Source organism: Coenobita brevimanus, chromosome 115 (assembly GCF_032717465.1).
Source record: "Coenobita brevimanus isolate Jiangsu-jjx chromosome 115, ASM3271746v2, whole genome shotgun sequence".
NCBI classification, from domain to species: Eukaryota; Metazoa; Arthropoda; class Malacostraca; order Decapoda; family Coenobitidae; genus Coenobita; species Coenobita brevimanus.
The window spans coordinates 14,813,339-14,823,709 of record NC_137068.1 but is presented as its reverse complement, the minus strand read 5'-3'; positions in this window follow the sequence as shown (position 1 = coordinate 14,823,709).

Sequence of the window (10,371 nt, the reverse complement as noted above, 5' to 3'; positions counted from 1 at the left end):
TGTATGGTTACTAGGTCTTTGTTCACGAGAGGACTGCTGACAGCTAACTGCATCATCTCCTTACTGGCCGCTGTCGTCAGCTTTCCTCAGTGTAACTTGCAAACTCATTTCCTTTTCCCAGGCTCGCAGAGGGCTGTCTATCTATCTATTTATCTATCTATCTATTATGATTTGTAATTATAATATGTAGTCCTGACATCTCCAGCGTCTAGGGGCGCCGACAGAAGAGGGCTGCGGCAGCGACTTCCACTGGGGCCTGTCAGGTGCGTCTGCTCTAGAGCCAGACGTAGGGAGCAGAGGCCAGGGGAGGCTGTGAGGCCTGTCTGGGTCACTCTGGGATGGGAAGCCTGGGCTCTAGTCTCCTGCCATAGTGACGTCTCTCTCCTTACCTCTTTCTGCACACCCTCGGTGCAACAATAGATCATCTCATGAGGAAGGGAGCGACAATAGGCCGTCTCTACCAAGACACTCTCGGAGCGACCATAGATCGTCTCACGAGGATGGGAGCGACAATAGGCCGTCTCTACCGGAGCACTTTCGGAGCGACCATAGATCGTCTCACGAGGATGGGAGCGACAATAGGCCGTCTCTACCGGAGCACTGTCGGAGCGACCATAGATCATCTCACGAGGATGGGAGCGACAATAGTCCATCTCTACCGGAGCACTGTCGGAGCGACCATAGATCGTCTCACAAGGATGGGAGCGACAATAGGCCGTCTCTACCAGAGGGGCGCCGTCTGGAGTGCCTATGACAACTCCACCCCTAGCTGGTTCAACAATCCCATTCCTTGAAGGTAGTGTCTTTCTCCTACGGCGGCAACGGCGTGGTGGCTGCGTGACATAGGGGCACACGGCCTGGGCTGACATATGTCGCTGTTGCCGGGAGTGGTTGTGACTGGTGGCGGCTACCCCGTGGTGTCCGTGTGGGGGTGTCGGTACATCCTCGGGCATACTGAGCTGTATTTTGCTTGCCCTGTTGTCGGGGGCACTATGGTATATTTCGGGGTCACTGTTCTTTAAGTCACGCATTTTAAGTTTCTTAGCCTGTTTGAGGGCCCTGCCCTCGATATTCTCCACAGAATTCGTGGAGACAATCTAACATATGAGATGATGAAGGCCGCACTTGTCAAAGCATACGGTCTCACAGTTGACAACGCCAAGAGTCATTTCACGAGGGTGCGTTTACAGGAAAAAGAGACTGCCCTTCAGTTTCTTGACCGGCTTACTGCTTGCTTAGGTGAGTGGATGGAGAAAGATGAAACTCCTTCCACGCGTGAGGGGATAATTGACCTTATGCTGCACACGCAGCTAGAAAAGTCGTGGCCTACTGAACTTATGGCTCAGCTTAAGATCTACCAGGTAAAGGATGGCAGACAAATGGTGAAGAAGGCTGATGCATTTTTCACTGCATACGGGTACCAAACTCGCAAGCAGCATACCTGGAACAGGAAAGCTCATAAATCTGAGAAACCGTCTCAGATTGAACCTTAGCAAGAAGGCCGTTCTCAGAATAATGGCCAAGGTCTAAACCCGCAGAAGAAGGACCAGGGGCAAAACACTCAGAAACCTGACTGGAAGTGGTACAAGAGGTACCCTAACCAGCACTAGTATCAGCCACGCAACCGACCGTCGGGACTGTCCTTTTCAGCACCAGCCCCTCAGAGGCAGGAGGCTAACACAGCCTTCATTCCTCAGCAGCAGCACAGTGGTGTTGTCCCTAGCAGTACGGGTACTTCCCCACAGTTCACTAGTCCCACGGCGACAGTGAACCCCCCTCCACAGATGGCCAATGCTCCATCTCCCCAGGCGGTGAGTACAACCCCTCAGGTATCTAGTTCACAGGGCACCATGTTTGCCGCATCATTTATTCAGCAGCCTAATCAGTGGCTAGCTGCTTCTTCCACAGGCCCTCCCACAGGTGACAGTGCTTTCCTTGTTCAGCCAGGGTTTGTGGGAGATGTTCCTGTGAAGGTCCTGAGAGACAATGGTTCCTCAGGTTGCTCTGTCAGGCAGAGTCTAGTTCGGCCTGAGCAGTACACAGGTCGACAGATCCAAGCTAATCTTATTGATGGATCAGTGAGATTGTTCCCTGAGGCACGTATCCAGGTGGCATCTCCATTTTACACTGGTACGACAGTCGCAGTTGTCATGCCAGAACCTTTATTTGACCTAATCATAGGCAATATTCCAGGTGCCAAGCATAGTTGCACCGAAGATGACGCTATTCAGACTTCGGCTGCAGTAACACGAGCCATGGCTGAGGCTCTGAACTGTGTCACCCGTGACCATTGAATCGCCACAAGATCTGATGTGTAGCCAAGTTGTTGTTCAAGAACAGCATTCTGACCCGACACTTGCTGCCGTGTGAAAGAAACAAAAGGGTAGAGTGATAAAGTATTCACGGGGAGGTCAAGCCAAGTTCCTTCTTAAACAAGGATGGCTGTACCATGAATCACAAACACCCAAGGGTGAGGTTCGACTGCAGTTTGTCATTCCCGCCAAGTACCGCGAAGCAGTGTTAGAATGGGGTCATTGTTCAGCCTCAGGAGGTTACATGGACAAAAGGAAGACCCAGGGCCATATCCGAGCTGACTTTTTCTGGCCAGGGATGAGACGAGAAATAGATAGTTTTTGCGTTCCTGCAATGTGTGTCCACGTACCACTAATCAGGGACATGTCCTTCCTGTGCCGTTTGAACCCACACCCATTATCTCTGAAGCAGTTGAGAGACAGGGCAGTGGTGAAGTGGGTGCAGACCTGATGTCTCACCCATTGGCCCCACAGGACACAGTATGTCCAGGGCCTGTACATGCCTAGGTACCGTAGATTAAGGGGGAAGTTTGAGAACCCCGCAGAGACAGTCCGAGGCTGTGTATGAATTACCTTGTGGAACGTCTTGAGCTGTGGGCCTCTCTGAGGATTCCCGAAGAATGCACAATATCCACATGAGTGTTCACACCCAAGGTGGTTGTTAAAATGTGACTTGCCCGAGATTGCTTAGGGATTCTCAGCTTCCTGTCATTAATCGTAAGTGTAGTGTTAGGTTAACCAGTAAACTGCCAGTTCTAAGAGATTTAAGCAATTCGAGAACTGACACGTTTCCTGGTTAATAATGTTAGGTTATAGAGTAAACTGCCTGTTCTAAGAGATTTGAGCAATTCAAGAACTGGCACGTTTCCTAGTTAATAAGAGTTAACCAGTAAACTACAAGGGTCCTGAGAGATTTGTAAATCCTAAGACTACGTTTCCTGGTTAACCCCTTAAACGCGGCCGTGAACAGTCGCGCCCCCCCCCAAGTGGAGGGGTTGTATCGCGGTCTGAGTACCTGTAGGAAAATATTAGCCAAAAATCAGAGATTAACCCTAGAACATTATACTTGGTTTGGCAGATAGTACTTACATTCAGCTTTCTCCAGAGACAGGTGCTGAGCCTTCATGGACTACCTAAGGACTTGTGGAGACTTGCAAAGTTGGGTAACCAAATCTTCACTTTCACACCTCCAGCAACCCGGTTTCCCCTCTACCACAGCCTCATTCTGTCACAGTAAACATTATACTACAACGTAAAGGTAGTAAGGAATCCGTATTTGTACAATAAGCACTGAAAATAAGGCTAAAATCAACGGAGCGTACGGCCGACATGCAGTGCGGCGGCGGTCTTCCCGTCACTCAACAAACATTTCCATTTTCACAGCTAAAAACATGTATACTACATTATTTTCAATCATATTACTTCCCAAAAGATCACCACGGCGCGCTTTTTATTCTGCCTTACGCCAGTCACTTTATTCTCGTTCCCGTCGGCCGCTAGCACTGACTCGGAAGAGCTAGAACTCGCCATAATGTCACTTTGAAAGCCTGCGGTAAACTGACGCTAAACAGGGGCAAACCGTGAGGAAAAAAAGCTAGTGTTACAACTGGGGAAACAAGCGTTTCCTATTAGCATAAACTGCTTGTGAGAGGAGAGCGTAGATTTACAGTTCTGAGCACTCAAAGCATTGCCATGTATCACAGCCAGGCTGGCAGGGGCCGTGGTGGGGGGGGGACGGGGGAAAAACGCGATACTTGGCAACAACGGAGGTCAGTGGTACATGGGTCAAGTGTGCTAAAAGTAGCTAGAGGGTGGTGGTACTGATAGACAATACCAGCTGGAGCCTGCCTGCCCGCGGTTATTCAAAATTTACTAGAATCGCAAACGCGATGCTCTGCCGTTATGTCCTTTTTGCCGAGCGTCGCAAATGCAACGATCCGTGTTTAAAGGGTTAATAATGACATAAGTACTGATTGCTAGGCAGAGAGAGAGAGAGAGAGAAATGACACTTTTGATGCTCCATATTGATTCCTTTCGCAGGTGCAGCTGGCGGGTGCAGCATTGCCGTGCAGAACAGCTGATTGTCCCTGATGCATGCTGCCACCTCTTCTCTTCTGCCTCGTTGTCATCATTTATTACTGATTTGCATTATGTAATTTTACACGTAGGTACAGTTACACCACAACTGTCACACCTACACCGTGTATTACATACATCATGCTACATAACAATTGGTTGTTAATGTAAATGTAGTAAACTTTTCGCTCAGTTTGACCTGAGTACAGGATTTTTCATCGTCGTCATGGAGTTTTCCCCTCAAGCTTGCTTCTATTAACGTAAATACGAGGTTTTTTCGCTCACTGGCGACTGTGACTTTCTCCTGCAGCAGGATAGCACACACACACCACAGTGTGAATCTTGTGTGACTGAGTTAGGATTTATATGTATGTACAGTATATTGAAATTTTTTCCTGAAAAAAAATTTCGTTTTTGATGGGGCGTAATGTCACGAGTCGGCGCATCCTATATTTGAATAAACTCGTAACATTAAACTTTGGTCGGAAACCGCGAATTTTAGTGGAATCGCAGTATTTATCACTCAGTTTAACCGTCCCCGTATTCACCCGATCGGGAATGTTTTCAGGACATTTATCACTGTTTCATAAGTGATCGTCCTTGTGCACGATGTTAGCATCTCCGCTGAGTGATACTGTGGGTGTGTATCGCTCACACTCGTTGGCCGTTAGCAAATGCGGCTCGACACTCGTCTCTCTCTCACAATTTGAATCAGTCAAGATTTGAGCGCCGTGGAAGCAGGTAGTGTGTGTGGCAGCGTCCTTCCTCAGCAACGACGCCTAGTTCCCGCCACCGCCGTTGAATTCCCACCTAGCGTGATTGGCGAGTTGCTCAGCGTGTGCGGCGTCCTTCCTCAGCAACGACGCCCAGTCATCCGCTTTGTCCACTTTTCTGACCAGTATTTCTTTTCGTTTTTTCCTAGGTTTAAGAGTTTAGCTTTTGAGTGAGCGAGTGAGTGCGATCTCCTTATTTTGAATTCATTTTGAAACATGTAACGTTAATTTATTTAATTGTAATCAACAAATTTAACAGTTCTTTTTCTTGAGCTTAACCCGCCCCGTCCCGACCACTTTTTCACCACTGGTACCCCCCAATCCCGACCATTTTTGGACCCAAATTTTTTTTGCTAAAACTTTCGCTTTTGGTCAGAAACAATGGTCAATCACGAAGAAAGTGTTCACCGGGGTCCATAAGTTGCCTAAACAGGTATACCTTCGTCACACCTGGTACCGTGTTCTCTGTAGGTGGTCTGAGGCTCTCACGTTTTCTATGGTATTATAAGTCTGGGAAACCAATGAAAGTAAGTAGATATGTATTTATTACAAACATAAAAACATGTGACACAAGAGTAAATTGGATTTTATACAAAAATAGAGCTGAAATAAGCATTGTACCATCATGCGAAACGAGCAAAATCGGGCAGACTGGTCACGATGAATCGCTAACATTCCTGAATCATGATACATATCATTTTTTCTACTTACATAATACATCTCCAATAACATTATACCATTTTACATTTTATTGAACTGTTTTTACGTATTCACAGGCCTTTCGATAACATTTAGCGTAATGTTAGCGCTTATTTATGTAGTGAGTGAACTCGCTGTGACTGTTGTTTCAACTCGTATTTTTTTTCAACTTACATAATACTTTCCTAATAACATTATACACTTTTCCACTTTAGAGAACTGTTTTGAGATAGTTTCAGGCCTTACGATAATCTTTAGCGTAATAATGGCGCATAATAACACAGAGGGTGAAGCCGTTATGACTATTATTTCAACTGACAACCTATTTTTGTACTTATATAATACTGCTCCAATAACATTACACATGTTTCCACTTGATATAATTGCTATCACATAATTGGAGACCTTACTATTCTACTGAGCATCATATCATCGCATATATACACAGTGAGTGTTATCGCGATATCATTTGTTTCATCTGACACTAGTATTCAACTTATAAATTACTTTCCTACTAACATTACACCCTTTTCCACTTTATATCATTCCTATCACATACTTACAGACCAGATTGTTCTACTGAGCGTAATATTTTCGCAGATCTACACAGTGGGTGTACTCATGACATCAATTGTTACAACTTACACTTTTTTTCAACTTATACATTACTTTCCTGCTAACATTACACCCGTTTCCACATTATATTCTTGCTATCACATATTTACTGACCAGAGTGTTATACTGAGCGTCATATTTTCGCAGATTTATACAGTGGGTGTAGTTTTGATATCACTTCGTTCAACACTATTTCTCAACTTACACATTACTTTCCTGCAAACATTACACCCGTTTCAAGTTTATATAAGACTTAGCACATACTGACTGGCCTTACCATTATACTGAGCGTCATATCGCCATCCCACACAGTTTCAGTAGTGTAGGAAGTTATGGTACTCTCTGAAACATGGCTGAAGGCAAAACGCAACATTGGTGGTGGTGGGGGAGGTGGAGAGCGGCACCTTTCATCACTCGCACTTCTCTTCCCTCTCTTTTTTCCTTTACCTTTTCCCTTCCCTTTCCTTCCTTTCCCCACATCGTGAGGCTGTGGGGAGGAAGTTTGGGAATATTGTATGGCGAAAGACGTGCTGGGGAGTGGCTCCACCTCCTCTCCCCTAGGCCTACGTGCACCATGTGCTCGTGCTGCCTCCCTCACACCACTTTCCCTTTCACCCCGCACTCCCGCCACACCACTTTCCCTTTCACCCCTCGCTCCCACCACACCACTTTCCCTTTCACCCCGCACTCCCACCACACCACTTTCGCCTTCCCCAGACAAAACACTAGGCCATACTTTATTTGCCTTCTCGCCCCACCTTCTGATCCTCGTGGTGAGATTTTTTCCTATCCCCAACCACGAGGCAACATCACGTCCTAAGCCGCCGTCATCATCATCGTCCTCATCCTCGTCCTCATCAGAATCTCTCTCTAGGGGATGGAGAGAGGTCCATGCCGGTGTTTTGGGTGCAGGCTGGCCTTCCCTTGCCTTACGATATGTGACATACCCCTTTTTCCGGGGCGAAGGGACCTCCTCATCACTGCTTGTTATTTCCTCCTCAGGCTGCACATAATCTCAATCCACCACATCATCATCAAGTGGAGAATCACTATCTCCAGTGAAGGCACCCAGGGCGGATTGTATTTCATCGTCTGAGAGACCTTTACGCGCCATGTCTGACCTGAGTCACTGCTAACAGGTGAGTGACCGAGACAAGGGCGAGCGCGGGTCACGCGGGGTCTGGGACGTTGCCCGCCTGGCGGCAGGTAGGGGAGGCTTGGGTAGGTGGGCGAATCGAAAATCTCGCGCGAATTTTGAAAATTGTGGAAATTATGAACCTTGCAATTGCAGGACGTTGAAGTACGTCAACGGGATTGGCAGTGACAAAACGTGAGGACGTGGAAGTACGTCGACGGGACGCTGCGGGTTAATAGTCTCTTGGCAGCACAGTTTGGGAGCTTGGTTTGGCGTTTATTTTATTCTGTTATTATTATTATTTTTATTATTATTATATTATTATTATTATTCTCGTGGTGGCTGAGTGGTTAGCATCGCTGATTCCGAGCTGCCGGCCCGTTAGAACCAGGGTTGGAATCCTGGTGCGGGCAGCTGGGGTCACTTGACTCAGGTGTCCACTCATCCTTTGTGGGCTGGTAAGTAAAATGAGTACCCAGGGTAACACCTAGGGCAGGTAACTATGGTGACCTGGATGATGCAGTGGCCTTGTGTCCCAGGTTATTGCCTGAATAACCTGTTACAGGCTCAAAGGTCTATGTTACGGAGATGAGTACCGTGGCTAAGCGCCTCATGGCGTATACTCCCACCTTTTGTTACTATTATTATTATCATTATTATTATTATTATTATTATTATTATTATTATTATTCCTTAATATGACGTTTATTTTATTATCATTATTAAATGTTTATTGTTATTATTATTATTATCATCATTAGTTTTATTATTAGTCTTATTATTATTATTATCTCTATAGCAACAAGATGGCAAATTTTGAAGAGAGTCACTTAACTGACCCCTATTACCTTTCCACGAGTTTTCCACTGATGTTCGTTGGTCTACTGTTGCTTTAATAGTTTCCCAGATACCACAACTTTGGCGCTGTGTTCTCCTATAATTTATTCACTTTAACTTAGCCCACGTTGTTGTCCCTTTCCAGCTTATTTCCTGTAGCTCAGTAGGAGAACAGGGCAATACTACGGCTCAATATACTTTCCATAACACTTCCTCGTGACTAGCACCATATTCCAGCGTCAGTCTCTTGTTGCAACACTATATTCAAAATGGAAAGATGGCAATTTTATTCCTATTTAAAGTGAACAGAGTATAGGTAGTACATACTGTAGATGGAACTCTCCCCTTCTGGTTGCTATCCACTAACCATCTCTTTTTATTCGAACGTGACCTAAAATTGCCATCTCTCCATATGCAGTGCTGACTTGTAACAATAGAATAATAGTAGAAAATGCTAGTCACGAAGAAGTGCTATGGAAAATATGGGACCGTACTATTACGTTTTTCCGCCATTCAGCTCGCCAAATAATTTGCAAAGGGAAAAATATAAGGTAATAAAATATATAATATAGTACATGAACGAAGGAAGGAAAAATACATTACATACACAAAAAAATCAATACACCAGGGTACAGGTGTCCTCCATTCATAAAAAAGTAGTAACAGTTGGACTTTAACTGCCATGGGTTGATGTTTGTGGGAAGTTAATCTGGGGATGCGAGTTCCAGGGAGAAGTGATTCTGACAATGAAGCAATTCTGATAGGGAGAAATTCTGCAATATGGAAGCGTAACGGTCAAGTCACGTGCGCTGCCGCTACCAGATACCAGTGTAATTCGAGGGAAGGCGTGGAGAGGTGGCACAATGGATGCAATTTCATCTGAGCATTAGTCGACCAGTAATACAAGACATCCTGTACTCAGTATGTGTGTGAAGTTCATTAAAGTCGATACATTACATATTGCTGAGAAAACCCCCTCCTATTGTCAACCACTAAATTAATCCACTAAATACTGTCATCTGAGAATAGCAAGAACACACCATTAGAATAATGAAGAGATAAAGATGAATGATGTTTGTGTCTTTGTTACCTGTCGCTGAAAAAGCCCCCTCCCAGGCTGCCAATCACTGAACCCAGAGAGAAGACGGACTGGAACAATGGCCGTAGGTCTGCTCTCTCGCATATCAGGTTCCACTGGGAAAAGATAATAAATCTAAAGGATTACTGCCTGTCAACAACACGAGTGTCTCTGCACAGCCATATTCCAGCATGCCCTCTTCCATCTTAAACCTTTAAAACTGCTCTTTGATGAACCACAGAAAAGAAGGATACTATTTCTAAACATAATAGGGCAGTTCTGGATACTACGGCACCTGTCGACCTATGAACTGAAGCCTATAAATTTCAGCATATTCTCTTTCAGTTGGTATGAAAAAATCAGTTGATGAAACCATTTTTATTTGGCCCATTAGTGGCTCCACAGTATACACGATGAGGCAGTGGGCCAACTTTCAGTATTTTTTAATCACCCCTTCCCCTGTTTTCATTTTTTTTCTTGTCCTTATCTTCCATTTTTTTATTCACTGACTGTAACGCATCCTACATATGTTTAAGTGTCATGTGGTGTTTGTTAGCTGGCGTTAGCATCCTATTATTCAATGTAATTCAACCTTTCCCTACAATACGACATGCAGTCATCGAATTTACATCCAGGTACTCAACTGTACTGCTGAATGAATAGGGAAAAAGGGGAAACTTGGTCTAAGAGTCTGACGGCCCGAGTATAGAACTTGCGATCTTCAAGTTGCAGGCTGGATATACTACCACTGCACCACCGACCGCCGTTTACTGTGAGGCAATATATAAGAAATTACATGAATACAAGCTACAACGTCTATTCAAATATAAAAGGCCCTTCCCCTCC